Source organism: Ambystoma mexicanum, chromosome 8 (genome assembly GCF_040938575.1).
Source record: "Ambystoma mexicanum isolate Mex_15411 chromosome 8, UKY_AmexF1_1, whole genome shotgun sequence".
Classification (NCBI taxonomy): Eukaryota; Metazoa; Chordata; class Amphibia; order Caudata; family Ambystomatidae; genus Ambystoma; species Ambystoma mexicanum.
Window position 1 is genome coordinate 313,543,153 of NC_090929.1, and position 19,654 is coordinate 313,562,806.

At 45.4% G+C, this 19,654-nt stretch overlaps 1 protein-coding gene across 1 annotated transcript in view; it reads left to right on the plus strand.

Annotated features, from left to right (window-relative positions):
- Positions 1-19,654, plus strand: part of DPP7 (dipeptidyl peptidase 7) — a 3,316,481-nt gene that overhangs the window by 220,227 nt on the left and 3,076,600 nt on the right. The window lies entirely within an intron of this gene.

Consider the following 19,654-nt stretch of genomic DNA (forward strand, 5'->3'; position numbering starts at 1 on the left):
GCGCGCTGTGGTCAAAAGAGACCTTAAAAAGCAGACGTTGGATATACGATTTATCCAGAAGACACACATTTTGTGAAAGTGAAGGAGCCATCTACGCAAATAAGGGAAATCAGTAAAATGTACTTCACGCGGAGTGAATGTAAAAAAAACGGGGGTAGCTATCTTTATAGGTGCGGAGTGTGCCTTCGCGGTAGGCCAAGTGAAAAGGGATGTTGGAGGGACGTATATATTTTTAAAGGGGCAGTGAAGGAAAGATCTATCACATTGGCCTTGTTCTATTGCCCGATCTCGGGACAGGCCCAGTACTGTGAGGAAGTCAGTTTCCTGCTGGGCAACTCCGTGGAGGGGGCCCTGATTGTAGGTGGGGCCTTTAATATGGTGCTTGAGCAGGGAAAGACAGATTGGGGGAAGTGGGCAGCAGAGAATGGAGTCCCTAGTAATAGAATCAGTGAGGTTAAGCAAGGTGAACAAAGGTCTGGGCCTGAGGAACACATGGAAGGTCTGTAGGGGTGAGGACGTGGGATTTACATTTTACTCTCAGGTTCATGACTCATTTGCACATATTGACATCCTTCTAGTGGATCATACGCTGGCCCCAGAGATGACAGAAAATTCACATTCATGCGTGGCAATGGTCAAACCAGAATCTAATTGCTGCGAGCATAGGAGAATGGAAAACCAGCAACCAACAGGGGAGGTGGTGTTGTAATGATTACCTGCTAAAAGAAAGAGGTACGGTAGATGTCATTGGAAGTCAAATTTAGGTTCACATAGACAGTAACGACAACAGGGATGTAAGTACGGGTATGCTCTGGGAAGGTCTGAAGGCGACTGTAAGGGGTGAGCTGATCGTTTTGGGGGCCGCAAGGAATATGGAAAGGAAGGCCGGGGAGGCAGAGCAAAGAAGCAGGCTAAGTATAGTACAAGCAAGGCTGAAAAACATCCAAGCTAAATGGGAAGCGCTGGCAAAGGAACTATAGATCCGAAAGGTGGAGTTAAAGGAGCTACTGCTGCAAGAGAAGATATAGAAGCTTAATTCCTTAGGCAAAAATACCATGAAAAAAGGTGGACAGACTCCTTGCCTCGAGGTTTGAAAAGAGAGTAGCTCGAGGGCAGTCGGGAGAACAAGGGGACCAGGGGAACAAGGTGCTGCGTAATAGGAGATAGCGAACACATTCTAGGGCTTTTTTTTTTTTTTTTTAATGTTTTAGTTTGGTGTCAAACTTTTCCATCGTTGTGAATTATTTGTGAAGTAAAATAGAAAGTGCAAAGGAAAAGAAAGGAAAAAAAAAAAAAAGAACAACGTCCAGGCTCTGTTGTGGTTCAGAGTTTTCTTCCGTTGAGATCAAGGATACTGGAGAGGAAAAATATATATATTTGTTGTTGTTTCCGCTGAGGATGGCAGCCCATCTTTCTTCTGTATTCATTTGTTGTGAAGCGAGATCAAAGTGGGAGCCAAATTGCTTGCGTTGAAGTACAAGAGACTGACACTCTATAACCAGATGGAATATGGTTTCCGGTATAGTTTCAGTTTTGCAGAAGTGGCAGTAGTTTTGTGCTTTTGGAATCTGTCTTGTTGTAGCCAGATAAGAGTTTGTGGGTAGAATGTTCAGCCGGATTCTTAGAAATGTTGATCTTATGGTTTGATCAGGAAATGATAACAAGTACGGCTGTAGTTCATGTATTTTCTGTTATCTTTGTTGCATTGAAGTGTCTGTTTGTAGGTGTTTTTCTGTTGGATGGTTTTGATCCAGTCATTCTGTAACAGTTTGGTTTTGGCGTGTTGAGGACGCATGATTAAAAGTTCTTCAGATATCTCTTACTGCTCCATTTCTTTGATGATAGATTTTTTCAATTTTTCTAACACTGTGTTGTTAAGGGTGTTTGGTTGGGTTTTCAGGATTTGGATAGCAGGGGTTTTGTCGTCCGATAGTATTTTACGATAGAAATCTTGTCGTTTCCAGCATACAATGGATCCGATGGATTGTGTTGCTAGTTCATATCGTATTCTCGGCATTGGATACGACTGAGAAAGAGTTAGGATCTTGCGCCAAAAGGTTGACTCGAATTTCACCCAATTTACCTTTTCTGTGTTCATCATTGTCTATATTCCTTATGTTATTATCGGGATGTATTTTTGCCTGTAATACGCAATGATAGGTTTAAATGAACATTTTCCATATTTCCTATGGAGAATGCATCCCTGTCGTGCCAGTGCTTGTACCTTTTGTTCCATTTTATCCAACCATTGTGATTCAGTCTTTGATTGGTTGATGAATATGCCCAGATATTTAAATGTTGTGACATTTTCTAGTCGTATTCCATTGATGTTGAAATATGGTTGTTGTTTTGGTTTTGATTGTGGTTTCCTCAGAAGCATTGTCTTTGTTTTTGAGATGTTGATTGATAGTTCATTTTTGTTCATGTAATTGCTCAATGATGTCAAGGTGGCTTGTAATCCGGATGGGGTTTTATGGAGCAAGATGATGTCATCCGCATATTCCATAACAGGGACAGGAGTTGAATTTATTTTGGATTAGTTTGGGTGTTTATAAAATGTTGTTCGATGTCTGATGTGAAAAGATTATAGAGAGTTGCTGCTAGAGGACATCCTTGCTTTAGACCATTTGATGTAGTTATTGGAGCGGTGGTCAAGCCTTGTTTTGTGAGTCTCACTTTCATTGAAGTTTCTGAATAGAGTAAAATGACTGGTTCCAGAATGCTCGGAGGACAGTTCCATGTTTTTAATTTTGCCCATAGCTTTTGCCGTGGTATGCATCGAAGGCCATTTTTAAATCGATGAATGCAGCATAAATCATGGTCTTGTTGTTGATTGCTTCGTATTTGATGAGATGAAGTAGAAATAGGTTGATGTTAGTTCAGACCTTGGGAGTGAAACCTGTTTGTCGTGTTGAAAATCGTCTATTGGAAGTGGCCCAAGTAGAGAGTTGTCTCAGGAGTGCTGTTGCAAAAAGTTTTCCAAGTGGGTCCAATAAAGCAATTGGGCGGAAATTCTGAGGCTGGTCGCGGGGTCCTTGTTTATGAATCGGAACGATTGTAGCCGTTCTCCAAGTAGTTGGAATTTCGTTGTGTGTATTTATGATGTCTATTATCTGGCACATGAAGTTTGCCTATGCCGGCGGATCTTGCTTTAGTACAGCATTTGAGAGTCCGTCAGGGCCAGGTGCTCCTGATGAACAGATTTTTTATCATGCATAGGAGATCGTCGTAGGAGACGAATACTGTCCATTTTGGTTTATTATTGATTGGTTCTTCTTCAGATTGATGTGGTCGGTTCGCATAGATGGTCGAAAAATGGGTAATCCATGTTTGTTGTGGTACATTGGCCGTTACCTTGTGTTTCTGGGGATTGTCGTTCAATAGATTCCAAAGTTCTCATGTGTTGTTTGTTTGGTATGTCTTCATTATGGTTTCTGCGTCTGTTTGCTGCAAGATTAATTTTTGCGATTTTTTTCCAGTTGTTATATGATTGTTTCAATTTTGAGATCTACACAGTACTTTCTACTGTTTTGGTTTTCTTCAGGTGTCTTAATGATTTTGCCAGCGCCTTTTTCTTTTCTGCTATTTCCTCGTTATATGTGTGAAGGTGAGTTCTGCATGGACGGTTTTTGACTGTTTGTTGAAAAGGGAGCAGAATCCACCCATAGTTCAATTTTTCGAGATCTGTCTTTGGTGAGGCAAGTAGTTTCGTCGGTAGAAGTGATATCGCTGTTTGTGGAATGCGGAGCCTTGTGAATGTTCCGGCAAGTTCAAGCGCAGGTACTTTCAAGAGTATGGGCCTCATCACGAGTTTGGCTGTATTCCCAGCTGTAATACCACCGACTGTAATAGCCCTAGCACCGACCGGTCTGGTGGTATTACCACTGGATCATGGGTTGGGCCTTAACGGTAAATCCCCATTCCTGATTGGGTCCATTGGGTGCAATGGGGAATTTTCAGTGCTAATACTGCGGGCTAATACAGCCGGCTGTAATAGAGCCGAAAACAGGGATTTTCACCTCCAGAAAAAAGCTGGAGGTAAAACAGCCGATTTAGCGCCCAACTCGTGATATGGCCAGCCCTTAAATGCAGTGGTAATACCGTTACCATCGCATTTAAGGGCTACAGCCAAACTCGTGATGAGGCCCTATGTCTTGTTTGATGGTGGAATGCGAATGGACTGTTAGCTTGTTGTGGGCTGTGTTGACCGATTCTTGCAGATTTTTTGAATAAAATATATAGTCAATAATTGCGACTTAAGAGCTTCTGGCCCATGTTGGCACAAAGGGGGTAGAATTGTTCCTTGCATGGTTTAGAAGGGTGAGATCTTGCGTGATTATTTCGTTCATCCATCTTGATGCTTTTGGAGAGAGTTGATCAAGAGCTCGTGGAGTGCCATTCTGTGTGATTAAGTTGATGTTAAGATCTCCACAGAGTATTATTTCTAGATGGTGATGGATTCCGACTAGTTTGTCAATTGTGATGAATACACCGTCAATAAATGTGTCGGTTGTAATTGCTGCAGGGTTCCAATATAAATTCAATATTGCAATTCTTGTTTCATTATTTTCTTTGTTTTGAGTGTGCGTCTTCGTTGTTATTGTTGTTAATTGAATCCAAGGATTGATATTTTCATTGGTCTGTACTTTCCATTGAGGAGTTATTTTGATTAAGGTAAGAAGACCTGATGCTGGCCTGCCTTGTTTTTTGGTTATGGCGGGATTTAGAAAGGCAATGAAACCGTCGCACGCTGGTGTTTCACTGATCCAAGTCTTTTGGAGGCATATGATTTGATAGTTTTCGAGGTCAGTGGAGGGCTGAGTGAACAGATGCAGGTTTCCTCTTGTATTCCATGAGCAGAGTGACCATATGATATCTGGTTTCATTAGTTGTTATGAACTGGAGTAAACTGAGCTTCTTGAGGATACGGTTTCTGTGAATGAAGATTCTTGCTCGTAGATTCTTTAGGATGGTCGGTCTAGTCTGCTCCATTCTTCCGATTTTGCGACATAGGTCGAGTTTGCGTTTTTTCCTAGGTGATCTTTGGTGTAATTGATCATCTGCTTTCTTGAAGGATGTTTTCTTGTTGATGTAGACGCCCAGCAGTTAAAGCCGAGTTTATGAAGTTGGGCACGTTTTGATAGAATCAATTCTTGGTCATTTGGATCAGACAGTTAGGCAACGATCTTGTCTAGGAGCTTATCGTCTTTGAAGGTTATTAAATCGATCTTGTTTGTTGTTATATGTTGCAATTGTGAGATTGCTCCAAACAGGCGAAGAGTGTTTGTTCTGTTGAGTATTAATGGTTCAGCTCTGTTGGTTTTGTTTTCAATATGAATTTCGTAGATTTGGTTTTGTTGTAGCGGATTTACGAAGGAAGTGAAGGTACAATCGGTATTAGATTCTGTGTGTGAGGCGAAAGAGTCATCTGATACTTGGTCATGGGATTCTGATAATAAGGCCACGCAAGAACCGTGGTCAAGAGATGTGTCTGAATTTTCTTGTAATGAGCCCTCCGAGATTCCTTCATATATGTGCATTGGTAGTGGTTCATGGCTGGTGTTGTATTCGTCTGTTATTATGAAGCTTGAGGCATTGCAGGATGTATGGGTAGTGGTGTGTCATCTGTTTCCTGGTCTTCGTGGGTTGAAAGATTTAGAAGGTCATCATCTTGGGAAGCGGGTTCAGACAGTGGTTCTGTTTGTTCGCAGGTTGGTAATACTGCGGTCTGTTGCTGTCGGTTTGAGGTTTTTGTGTCCTTTGTCGAGCGACATGATATCTTCTCTGTGGGTAATGGATGGCTTTGTTTCAATGACTTCTCTGTTGCTGACAATTGACTTTGTTCTGTTGATTTTATTGTTCTGAGGAACGCTTTAGAGCCCATTTGTCCTTTTTTGGTTGCTTTTGACTGTATTGGTTTCACGGTAGTGCCAGGTTTTTCTTTCGAAAATATCTGATATTGTTCTGTGTTATTCTTAGTTAATTGATTAGCATCTTGAGTCTCTGAATGTAGGATTGTGACAGATTCAATTTTCCGTTGTGTGAGGCTTGCGCCAGTAGTTCGAGCTCCTCCAGTTGTTTGTTGTAACGTGTCATTTGATTGGGGAGCTAGTGGAAGTTGGTTGCTTGTTGCATCTGTTTTCTGCGTTATTTGGTATTGTTGCTGTACTTTGAGTAGAGCTAGTAGTTCATTATTTAGGTTGGTTTTTTCCTGTCGATCGCTTCTTGCCATTTCTGCTAGGCGTTGTTGCCAGCGATTGGATTGCTCTGCTTCCACATTGAGGCAGGATTCTATTGTAGTTATAAAGTTCTCAGTATGAATCTGTTTGGAGTGAATCATTGCTAAAATGGTTGCTTGATCCTTGATATTGTTGTTCATGGTTTCGTGTAGCTTCATAAAGGGTATCATGGATTGCAAGAGTACTGCCATAAGCATGTTTTGCAAGTCGAGCATGGTAGTCGGAATCCTGGAGTTGGTGTGATCCTCGTGTTCAATTTTGTTGAACGTTGGAATGGTGGATTTGATTCCTGTTGCGCCCGGTGGGGGCATGGGTTGTTCGTTTTTGATCGTGGGATCAGGTGTATAGAAGGATTCATCTGTATCATAGGTGAATCGAGTACGAATATTGTGGTTTCCTGCTTGATTTGACCCGAGTTCTCTTTTGATCGATCTTTTTCCAATTTCTTTTGTCAGACATGGGGTTGAGGTGAGCTGTGATTGATGAGTTCCAGATATTGTGCCAAATATTTCTTTTCGTTTGTCGAGACTTAGAATGATTGATTCAATTTCTGTTATGTCCAATGATAGTCTTTTTGCCTTAGTTATGGTTTGATTATTGACGTTATCCAGAGTTTGAGGGAATTTGCCTGAGTTGTAAGTATGCAACCATGCTTTTAGGGCTTTTATGAGAGGCTGTACAGATCAGAATCCCAGGGGGACGAGCGGGATTTAACTGGACATATGGATGGACTGAACGTTCGAAACTGAGTAGGTAGGAAGCTTTAAGAATGGAAAACCCCAGGTCCCAAAAGGATTTCGTCCACACAATAAAAAGCAAGGCCCAGGGAAAGGATGGATACACCATAAGGTTCTATAAGATCTGCCAGGGCCACCTGGCACTCTTGCTTGGAAGGATGTTCAGCAAGGCCCTATACAGCCATTGCCTCCCGAAAACAATGTTAAATGCCATGATTCCGGTAATAGGCATGTGTGTCTTATTGATCCATTTCCCTATTAAATGTCGACCTACAATCCTCGCGAAGACCCTGGCAAGTAGTTTAGAAAGAGTTCTGCCCTCACAGATTCACAGAGACTTGGTGGGATTCAAGACTCGAATAACATTAGAAAAACGTTAAACATTATTACTCTGGCCCTGGGGAGACAGAGGGCAGTGTGAGAAACCTGATGGTGTCTCCCTGGCTAGTCCCCGGGGATCTGTCATCCAGGTGGCCAGGACACAGCAATCGCTATTGAATCCAGTTCCTGGGGGTGGGCCATTCAGGGAGGATCACCTGGATGGGGGGTCCTTCGGGAGTGGGAGTGGGACATCGACGGGTGAGACGTAGCATCCCCCTTCATTCAATACCTTTTCCCCATCCTACCACGTAGGATATTCCAAAATACTGCCGCCCCCCCCTTTTCCGGCATGAACACTTTCGCACAACATGAAAGACAACAGACTAACACCACAGCTGTTTACCTGACATGTCCCAATACAAGGATCAGGCAAAGTCAGGCAATTGACCAGAATCACACACACCTGACGGCCCTTTTCCGTCCTCACAGGGATAAAAGGTGGAGCACAAGAGAAGCAAGGCAGATTGCACGACGTGAGAGCTAACTCAGCACAGCAGTTCAAGAGGAGGAGAAAGACGATGCAGACCCAGAGGGTGACAAGGAGAGAATCAACCTTGCCCTTTCCAACCAAGGCTCGTGAAACCTCTGCAGAAAGAATTATAAGTCCACGAACAATAGCCAGCGTGTGTTGCAGCAGATGTCAAAAGTACACGAGACCCTCCTCTGCTGATAACCAACCCGGTGAGAGACTCTGGTCTCCGTGGTACCAACCTTGACTCGAAGGAGAAGAAAGCCAAGCGGTTCATCATGGCCGGTGAGTCGAGGAGAGTGTTGCTAAGAAATCGAACTGTGTTGAACGAAAAATAGCCAAGGGCTAGGCACAAAGATACTATTAAAGCGAGAGGGGGGAAAATCAGCAATAGAAAAGCCTGACACCACGTGGGTGTTTACTTAGGAAACACTGGCGATTACCCAATTGGTGAAACTACGATAACCAGAAGGCCTTAGAAGAAGCCAAAAAGGAAGTCAAAGAGGTCATACAGGGGTCTGGCAAAATCCTCTGTAGCGTTGAAAGTCTTTGACCGACAGATGATTAAGAAACTAAGGGAAATTAATCCTGCTTTGTGAAATGAGTGTATGCACAGTATATTGCAAAGGTTGGCAAGAATAAACCCGGCACAGGGATGCTAACGAGAAGGGGCAAAGTCTAAAGTCCCGTAGTGAGCTGTTTCGTAAAGGTTGGCAAGAGTGAACCTGGCAGAGAGATGCTAACGAAAAGGAAAAGGGGCGAGGCCTGAGGTCCCTGTGAATGGTGTGTTGACAGGAGTGATCCGTACCGAGGGATACCCACAGTGAACGTTGTTGAAAAAGTGGCAAAAGTGTACCCAGAAGAGGGACGCCGAGAAACGGGGGTGAACCCTGTGGAGCTGTTTAAAAAGACATTAAGATTTGTGAAAACAAAAATTATTGCAAGACAAGGAGAAGTGAATTGTCCCCCTTGTCATTTGGGGTTTGAGCCCGGTCGAGGGAGATCCAAGAGTGAAATGTCATCAGCCAAAGTTCATTGAGAAAGGAACTGTTTAGTTGATTTGTTGAATACGACTTGTGAGAGGTCTACGCCCGGAAGAGGGGGACCCAGGGGTGAAGCCATCACCGAAAGTATACGTGGAAGGAACTTTGTGTTTGTTGAAAACATCAGGCCCTCGAAGGCAAGAGACTTTTGTTAAGAGACTTGACCTTCGAAGAACCTGGTAACTGGTGCAGAACTGTCGGCTTGTGCTGGGAAAGCTCGAGCGTGTGCTCTGCTCAGGAGATCCGCCTTGTCCTGTGTTTAAAACAGGGCGAAGGGAGAACCCTGGCAATCACATCCTGACTTATTATTTGTGAACACTTGTTCCTTAATTGAAACCCTATCCCACACTCTTTTTCTGTAATTAGCTGGAAGGAATTGGCAATAGGTTTTTGTTAGTATATGCCTTTTTATTTGACACAGCGCCACAAGGACTGTGTTATTTTTCATTTGATGGTCGAAGCTTGCTCCCATTTTAGATTTATGTTTAGGTTAGGTGTTTTTTCACCCTGCATTTACAGTTTAATAAACACCCTTGAACTGTGATCACTTGTGTCTGTCTTTACTGTTGCCATCATGATTTCCTAACAGCAGGCATTGGGAGTAACTTCAGGAGTTGGATGAAGTGCATGTACGTTGTTGGAATTCTCATAAATTGTTGATTTCCCTTACCTACTGAGTCCCTCAGCAGCTTTGCTGGATTTCTAGGATTTTTTTTTTCACCTGGTAAGACTGTGAGCCTTTTTTCCCACTCTTACATGTGTTTTGCTAGGTGTATTTCTACTTTCTGTGTGATCTTGGGCACTGGAGCCTCACCTACTCCATGTGCACCACTTGTTGTGTGTGTTACACAGCCCCTTCAGTGCAGTGACACAGGGTTGTCTTTGAGACTTCCCTCTGACTCAATTTTTCTGGGGCTGACTACCGTCCCCCAGAAACAGGTGAAGTTGTCATTAACTTTATATAGTCACTTTAAAACCACAGACCCAGTACCTCCCATCTTACATGGAGTATTGGAGAGGGTTAACTCTTATCCCTTTTTGTCTGTACCTCTTGGAGCCTTGTTTCGCTCCCTTAACATTAAAACTTGGCTGGTGGGAGTGGTATCTACCCTAACTTTTCTACCGTGATTATTCTATATAAACGTGGTAATGTTTTAGGCTATTATATTAGCCTCGAACATAAACCCGCTTGACCAAATACATTTTATGTTGGTTCCGGCTGGGCTTAGTCGCTATTTCTTTTTGTTAAAATCTTTCTTGTGTTTTTCTCTACGCGCCAAACTGGGGATGACTCCTTTGTTCGCTGGCTTTTCGCAGGCTTCTGCACAGATAGTCTAGGTAGGAAGGATGTGAGGGAGGGATCTTTTGGACCCCTGCCATGGGTTCCCCTTGGTAACCCAAGTCGCACTCTTGTCTCATTGGCTAAGGGGACTGGCCTTGCCAGGCCAGTCACCCTGCTGTGTGGTTGACAGCCAGGCTGTATGTATGGGGATAAACTGCATAAAAAGCAGGTCTCTGGGACTGGAAGAGCAGATTCGCCACTGGAATTAAAGAACCAATGAGGAACTGGAAGAAGAGGACCCCTACCACGACAGAACGACCCGGTGAAGCCCTGCTGCAGGTCCGAATCTCCAAATCCGACGACAGAGAAGATCCTCCAGGAAACTTCTTCCCTTGAGCTGGTGGGACCAAACAGTTCACCCAAACTACAAGCCAGGACCCCTCCTCTGGTCGAATTCGCTGTACAGAGCTACAGTGGGCCGGATAGCCAGGAAGGTTGGACCCTGCTTGGGTTTTAAGGAGCGCACATTTTATTCATTGTTGGCGCTGCTGCTGGTTTCTTCCCTGGGTAGTGCAGGACCCTCCAGTCTTCCTACTTCTGATCAGTCCGACAGTCGCTTCAGGAACCGTGAGCCTGCAGGAACTACCAGGAACGTCTGCCTCAGCTACAGCCTCCTCTCCGTTTCAAGGTACTGTACAAATCCGGTTGTCCATTTCGGTCAGCCGCGGTGAAAGTGTTTGAAATCTTTCTCCAATCCGAGGGCTTGTCCTTCTCTTCTCTTTGAACTAACCTTTCTACCAACCAACCTCGTCCGGAATCTGTGCCACGAATTTTACCGCAAACTACCCTGAACTGTGTGATCTTGAGCAAAAGACCTTTGACCCATTGACTTTGGCCCTATGCCTTTTCTAGCTGATCTCCTTACTGTAGTCTCTCTTGTTCAATTGCCCTGAGTACTTACCTGTTGGTTTTGCCTAATTTCTAATAACTTTGTCTTTCCCTCCCTTTTAAATTGCTGGAGTGCCACTTTGCTCCCACTTCATTTTGTGAGCTTAACTTGCCTGGAATTTAAGGGAAGTGGTGTGGTGTATTTATGATTGTGATTTTGAACTTGCTTAGAATAGTGAAATGTTATACAACTGTTGAGTAAATAAATATATTTTCTTTTACTTAGAAACCTTGAGTCAGTGTTTGCCAGAATCATAGTAATTGCTGTCCTTTGTGTAACTATTTGTACTGCTCACTTACTCTTGAAATAAGTCTGGCTGCTCCGCTACTGCTACCTCTATAACTGTGTACTACAGGCTTGTACCAAAGATGAAATTGTACTGTCACTTGTAGTTTTAATTGTGTGTAGTGTTCCAAAAGGGTACTGCATATAATTCTGCCTAACATACGTGGAGCCAAAAGACAAAGTTTGGGCAAACGGCACCACGTCTGACAGATTTCAGCTACACAGAGGGACGAGATATGGATGTCCCCTGTCACCTCTATTATTTGCGCTGGAAATAGAGCCCCTGGCGGTGGCTGTCAGAGGAAACGGAGATAAGGGGCATAAATAAGGGAAGAGGTTGAATTCAAGATGTTGCTGTTCACTGACGACATCTTGCTTTATATAATGTAACCAGAGACCTCCATCAAACACCTATTAGGGGAACTCCGTTGGTACGGTAAATTGTCAGGATTGAAGATATACCGAGCAAAATCACACATGTTCTGAGTGGCTAGGAAGGAGAGGGAAGCAGGATACAATGGAGATATGAGGGATGAAAATGCCAAAAGATAAAATAAGATACCTGGGGATCTGGGTCCCCCGGTCTCTGAAGCTGCTCAGCGACCTCAATTATGCACCCCTTCTTGGAACACTGATGGAAGATCTGGACACTTGGCACAAACTAACAGTTACATGGTTGGGGTGAATGAAGGCAGTAAAAATGAACCTCTCACTACGAGTGCTCTTCCTATTCACAATGCTCCATGTGAAGATCCCGGACAATTTCTATGAGATAAGCAGATTCATATGGGGATGTAAGAAGGCTTGGATTGGTAGCGTAATGCTACCGATGCCCAAGGAGGAAGGAGACTATGGTCTTTCTGACCTGGATAAATACTTTAGTGCGACCCAACTCTGGATATTTTTGGAGCACTTGACTGGGGACTTCTGTACATATTGGACGTACTGGGAGGACTGTGTCGCACACCCTAAGAAAGTAAGATACTACTTGTGAACCCCTGTGAAAAACATCTCAGGAAAGGTACAGAGCCATTCTGTACTGGGAATTATTTGGGATATTTGGAAGGAGGATAGCAAAAATAGATATATGTTCACGTGGCCATTGGCCCTAAGCTCACTATGGGGGTTCCCGATAGACCTGGGGAGGTTGGGTAGAGAGCGGAGACACAGTGGTGGCCAGATACTGGTTTAGAGCGCATGGGCCAAGCTGTTCAATGAGGGCACATTCATGGATTATGAACATGTCAGTGATATGCTACCAAGTGACAGTTTTAGCATATTGCAGTGTCTGAGAATCAAGGGGACTATTCTTAGAAGCGAATGGAAAGACCAAATGGTGCACAATCTCTCACAGGTCGAAAGCATCTGGAATAAGGCCCAATGCAGAAAAGCATAATATCTAAAATACATAGGTCAATGCTACTTAGCAATTCTGGGGAGGGCCCCAGATTCAAGGCACAGTGGGAAAAAGAACTGGGACATAAGTTGCCAGAGAAATTATGGAAAAAGATCTATAATGTCATGTTTCACACTAACTTGGTCATAAACACTATCACACACAATTTTACGATCTTGCAGAGGTGGCATTATGATCCAGTTAGAGTATCCAAGATGTTCCCGGGGTTTTTAACTAGATGTCCACGAGAATGCGACTGGATCGGCACATAATTTCATATGCGGTGGGCATGTCCGCGTATGCAGGTATATTAGGCGGAGCTTCTGAGCTGGATAAAGGAAATCACAGGGAATGAGTTGGTAAAAGAGCCCTTTACGATACTATTCAGTATTCCACCGATAGACTACGAGTGCTATAGATTCCACAGGATGTGGGAAGCTCTACTTAGGGCAGGAGGCAAGAAGAATAGCGGTCACGGAAAAATGGGCGGATAGTTTTTTTTTCTCAAGCTTTATCATTTTCTTATTCATAACAAAGGGGGGTCTGGGAGTCTCTCTACCAGCACGAACACAGCCCAATTACCTGTTCTTGGGTGAATAACCCCTGGGAGAGACTCTACGAAGTCTTTAGCTCACTGTCCCTTTCACAGAGAAGAAATTTCCGTGCATATCAACCTTTGTCCTGCCCAGGGGCACCCTAAATTACCAGGGCGATCCAGACGTGGACCCCTTGCTCACTGTTCTTAGAGAGGCACAGCTTCACCTCACTGATGATGCCCAACAAGGTTGAAACATGTGTATGGGGTTGCTGTTGGTACTCTTGTTCAGAGGAGAATTTCCTAGCATTTCGGTGCTGGACTGCTCCTGGGCAGGACAAAGACTGATATGCTGGGAAATGTCTTCTCTGTGAAAGGGACAGTGAGCTAAAGACTTGACAGAGTCTCCCCCAGGGGTTATTCACCCAAGAACAGGTCATTGGACTCTGTTCGTGCTGGTAGAGAGATTCCCAGATCCTCCTTTTTTTTTGCATAAATTAACTTTAGGTCTCACCCTAAGTTACCAGGGCGATCCAGACGTGGACCCCTTGCTCACTGTTCTTAGAGAGGCACAGCTTCACCTCACTGATGATGCCCAACAAGGCTGAAACACGTGTATGGGGTTGCTGTTGGTACTCTTGTTCAGAGGAGAATTGCCTAGCATTTCGGTGCTGGACTGCCTCTGGGCAGGACAAAGACTGATATGCGGGGACATTTCTTCTCTGTGAAAGGGACAGTGAGCTAAAGACTTGGTAGAGTCTCTCCCAGCCAGGGGTTATTCACCCAAGAACAGGTCATTGGGCTGTGTTCGTGCTGGTAGAGAGATTCCCAGACCCCACCTTTGTTTATCATTTTCTTAATCACAATTCAGAGCAAACATCTGGTCTTCAATCTACAGATCATCCAACCAACAATTTCATCAAAATAACAATAACAGTAATAAAGTGCCACCAGTACCACTGCGAACAGCGTGTCTCTGTATTATCATAATAACTCGAAGTGCCGAAAAATCTGCGGTTTGTGGTTGCAATGTTCCGCGGATCCAAAGAATTAAATGACAGGAAGCCAGGCTGCATAATAAGTTTTGGTATGAGCCTGTGAGGTGTTATTTTTTCCAGAGCCTCTAATGTGCCAACTCTGACCCACCACTGCACAAATATCGGGCCTTCAGCTAGCTTCCATGCCATGGCTAGTGTTAGTCTGGCTGTTACCAGAAGTTGCGTTATCACCCGTGCTGTCTGGCCCCGTTGTGGGTATCCAGCGTCATCCGCAGAGTCCCTCAAAAGAATTACTCTCGGGTCCAGTGGGAGATAAATCCCTGTGAGGTCTCTTATATGTGAGAGTATCTCCTTCCAATACAATTGAGATCTAGGGCATGACCACCATAAATGACCCAGTGTACCTTTCTCCATACAGCCCCTCCTGCACCTGTCAGAGATACCAGGGTTAATGTTGTGTGGCCGACTCAGAGACACGTACCAACTATATAAAATGGTATACCCATATTCCTTCATCCCTCTGCACCGTGACTCCTTGAGTTCTTTCCCAGATTCAAGCCCAGGATTCCGGCTGGATATCAATTCCCCGGTCAGTCTCCCACTTCAACATGTATGGTGGCTATCTGAGTACTCGGTCGGATCGAGGCGCCTATAAAAGGTAGCTGTGCGCCTTGCACTAAGACCTTCTGAAAGTGTAAGCTCAATCCCTTAAGGTGACCATATTCCGCTATCTCTAACATCCCTACGTATAACCCAGTGGCGAAGTTGGCTTTACAGAACCTTTCACCTTCATCAACTGCAAATTTGACCTTACATGATTCGAATGTCAGTGGGATCGAATCTGCATATGTGTGGCCCAAACAAAGTTTTCCAGTGGTTTCCCATTTTGCGAAAGGGCGGCTCCCTGTCGAGGACTGAATTCAGGATTCTCTGGTACTGGGGTCTGAGCGGCCAATCCTACTGGGATTCCGAGCATCTGACTTTGCATGTCCCAGTACACAGGATACCTTGATGATGGTTAAAAGTTTGCCTCTGTCCTCCCGAAACATGGGCGTGAGAAACGGGATATTTCTTAGAAGGATGGACGTGGCTTCCTTTTCCAGCTCCACCCACTTCTTCCCCGCTCCCCCCATCCAATCACATATAGTTCCAACCTGAGCCGCTACAAGGTATCTCTTAAGCGAAGGGATCCCCAATCCCCCCTGCCAGCTTTATACCTATCCGGGGTCTCTTTCCCCCCCCAAATGAACTTACAAATCTTTCCCTGCAGCTGGGAGAGGGACTATATTGGAATCTTGACCGGCAGGGCATGAAACACATATAGCAGTTTAGGGATGAGTGACATCTTGACTGCTGCCACTCTTCCCAGCCAAGAGATCTGCTGGTGCTCCCATCTTCCCAGCTCCTCCTTCCATTCCCTAAATAATCTTGAGAAGTTTGCCTTATACAGCATGTTGGCACGAGGCGTTAGGTGAATTCTAGGTGTTTTATCTTGTCCATCACCCAATTAAGATGCAACGAGTGGAAAAAGTATTGTAATCCCTCATCTGGCTTCCCTATGCTCATTCCCACCGACTTCCGCTAATTAGTGGAGAACCCCAAAAAAGCCCCAAATTGTTCGATTACTTCTAAAGCTCGATTGACTGACTGTGTCGGATCAGTAACATATAATATGACGTTGGTGGCGTATTACCCGATCTTGTGCTGACTGGCCCCCACTGCAATTCCAGAGATGCCTTAATCTTCTCTTATTCATTCAGATATAGGCTCGATAGCCAAGGCAAAAAGCTTTGGGGGAAGGGGAACCCCTGTCTAGTACCCCTTTTGATAGAAATTGGGCCTGTTTGAGTCTCGTTTACCTTTACACATGTGGTAGGAGCCGCAAAACTAGCAAACACCCACTTACAGAATTGAAGTCCGAAGTCATAGTACCCCAAAACCTCCCGCAGATAGGGCCATGCCAGACTGTCAAAGGCCCTTTTCACGTCCAGAGACAGCACTACCACTTTCTGTTTAGTGTGTGCCCCCACTTCTGTCACGTTTAGTGCCCGCTGGATGTTATCAAAAGCCGTCCTGCCCTTTATAAAACCTGTCTGGACTTCGTTAACCAAGTTTGGCAGAATTAAGGCTAGCCTGTTAGCCAACATTTCTGTAAAAAACTTTACATCACAATTGAGTAGTGCAATAGGCTTATAGGAGGTGCATTCTAACGGGTCTTTCCCTGGTTTCAGGATAAGCGATGTTCTAGACTCCCAAATCATCCCTGAAACACGCCCACTCGTCCCAAAGGAGTTAAACAGCTTTACCAACGGGGGGAACCAATTTGTCTCGAATGGCTTTGTAGAAGGCATTGGGAAACCCATCAGGGCCTGAGGCTTTATTGTTCGGGAGATTTCTAATGACTGCAACTTTTAGGGCTGAGATCGGGTTTTCTAATGTGGCTCTATCTGCCTCTGATAGTTCCGGGAGTCAGAGTGGGTCAAGAAGGGACTAGGCTGCCTCTGGAGTGAATCCATCTCCCAACATAAATTTGGCAAAATGACATTAAATTATATGCACTTTGCCTGATTTATCCGAGCAGAGATCCCTCCCGGTTCCGCAAGGCTCCAACTCTATTGCATGCTTGCACTTGTTTCAATTTGGCACCAGGATTTTGTTTGCCTTGTCCCCTGTGGTATAATAGTACTGCTTAACGTGCAGGTGAGATTGTGCAGCTCTACCCAGTTGGAGCGCCGCTATCTTTGCCCGTGTGACCCTGAGTGCCCTGAGTGATCGTACTGTGTTCCTCCTCTTATGCTCACTTTCCCTGGTCAGAAGCTCGGCCTCTAGCTTCTCTCGCACATGAGCCAAAGCTGCTGTTTGCCCTATTAATTCCCCCCGAAATACTGCCTTTCCCGCCTTCCAAAATTAACCCCAGGTTCAACTATAAGCCCCTATAGGGTGAGCGTTACTGGGTTATGATTAGTGTGCTGCATGGTCTCAATTTCTATAGCCTCAGTATGACCAACAAGGGCGTTGGCAGTTAATTTCAAGTCTATCCTAAAGAATGATTTATGCACCGATGAAGTGAATGTGAAATCCTGTTCTTCCTGATGGTGGAAACGCCAGGTCTCTATCACATCCAGCTCCCTCAGCATGCTCGTGAAGTTTCCGAGATGAGCTTGGGAAGTCGGGGAAGTCTTATCCATTTGTGGATTAACCACACAATTGAAATCTCCCCATATGATCAGAGCGCCCTCTTTAAACGCCAAGATAATTGGGTCAAAGGTCTCAGAAGAATTGATCCTGATTGTCGTTTGGCCCATATAACCCCACAATCGTCAACGGGAACACCTCTAAAGGTCTCTGTAGGGCTAAGTATCTCCCTGCGGGGTCTGCCTTAACCTCCCCACGTTAAAGGGGAATCCTTTTCCTAGCAGGATGCCCATGCCTCTTCTCTTAACCCCCACGCTACTGAAGTACTGTTGCGGGAACCCCCTGCATTTAAGTCTCTTCTCGTCTTGGGGGAGTAAATGAGTCTCTTGAAGGATTGCTGCATCCCATCACAGGTTTCCCAGTCACCCCTTTTTTTGTCCTACGCTTCATAGGGGAGTTGAGGCCCTGAGCGTTCCAAGTACCCACATGCAGTGTCGGCATCACCTTATCGAGTTGGACCAAGCTAATTTTGCTACTGAAACTGCCATGTCGGGTGGCCAAACTCGTCCGTCTGCCTCTCCGGTACCATCCCCACTTGAGCGTTGCTGTGCAACCAACCTAGAATACTAACCGAAACAGCAATCAACCCAACAATAAACAACCCTCTAGGGGTATATTTGAACCAGATTATGGAAGGCCCCAAATGGAGGCACTTCACACCTGCCCTAGTACACCTGCCCACAACCAACGGACATTAGTGTATTTCCCCAATGACAGCGGCTATATTTCGTATGGCCTAGATGCATGATATGCAACTTAAACACCCCCCGTCCCCCGGCAGAACAAAATTAGACTCCAACCCGCCCCACCACCCTAACCCCCACAAATGGCCAGCCAACATCAATGCCCCACTCCAGACGACTGTGTATCCATTTCAAGGTGTACTGTCCGGGTGCACTTCGTGCTTGTTTGGCTTACTTATGCCCTTGCCAATGGGCCCGCACAGCCAGGGCCGGTTCCTCCCTTGGGTCTGTGGTTAATCTGTGTGATCCTCTTGGCTCCCTCCTTCACGATTATCTTCTCCCCCCCCATCAGGGCCGCAGCGTCGTCCTCCTTAGTCACAGTGTATTTCTCCCCTTTCAAATCGAAGAGCAGCTTGCACGGAAATCTCTACCCGTAGGGGATGCCTACACCTCTATCCCGCAGCCAGGTCTTTACCACATTCAGCTTTTTGCGTCTAAAGAAGGTAGCCTGTGAAAAGTCCTGAAACAACAACAGGTCGGATCCTCTGAAGTGGACTACCTTCTGCTTGCAGGCTTCTCTCATTGCCCGTTCCTTCTGGCCAAAAAAGTGAAGTCTAGTAAGCACATCCAGACACAAGGCGTCTTTAATCTGGAAAGCTGTGTACAGCAAGTGTTTCCGATCCAAAATCAGCTCTTTGCCCTCTGACAGTGCCATTACAGAATGGAGCAGGGCTTCAACGTAAGAAGGGAGGTCTTTATCTTGTATCTGCTTCGGGATTCCTCTTATCCCGATGTTGTTACGCCTGGAGCGATTCTCTGCATCCTCCTGTTTGACTGCGACCGTCTCCATCCGCTGCTCCAAGGCCTCCATCCTCTCTGCCAACACGGCTGGCTCATGGGCCTGCTCCGTCGCCATGCTTTACAATTCCTCTATCCGTGATTCCGCCCCCGTCGCGCAGCTTGTTGGTCCTCGACCGTTCCCGCTAGATTATCGATACAATCCTGTATTTCTTGGGTGAGATCATGCTTCAGTTCCGCCAGCATTAATTTCATGTCTTCTTTCGTGGCCAGCGTTCCAGGGGGGTCTTCTGTCGACAAAGGTGGCAAAGCTGGTGCATGCACCTGAGCACTGGTCTGCTGAAATTTCTTGGCAGACCTCTCCTGGGTGGCCAGAATCTGCCTGATGTTTCCTGAGGCTGGCGCTCTGGGTCACCCCCCAAACCCCGGATGCCATCGCTTCGCATGGAGTAGTGGAGGAGCCCTGCTTCACAGACCTCGATGTGAGCACCTCCGTTTCATGGGTGCTGCTGCAGCTTTCTCCCCCGAGGACTCTCTTTATATCTGGAGAGGTGGATCACAGGGTGCCTCTATGTGTCCATATCCCTTGCAGGCCTCATATATGATGACACCAGGAACGCCTCTGGCTTCCCAAGACCCAGTGCTGTCCCCAGCATCAGTTCCA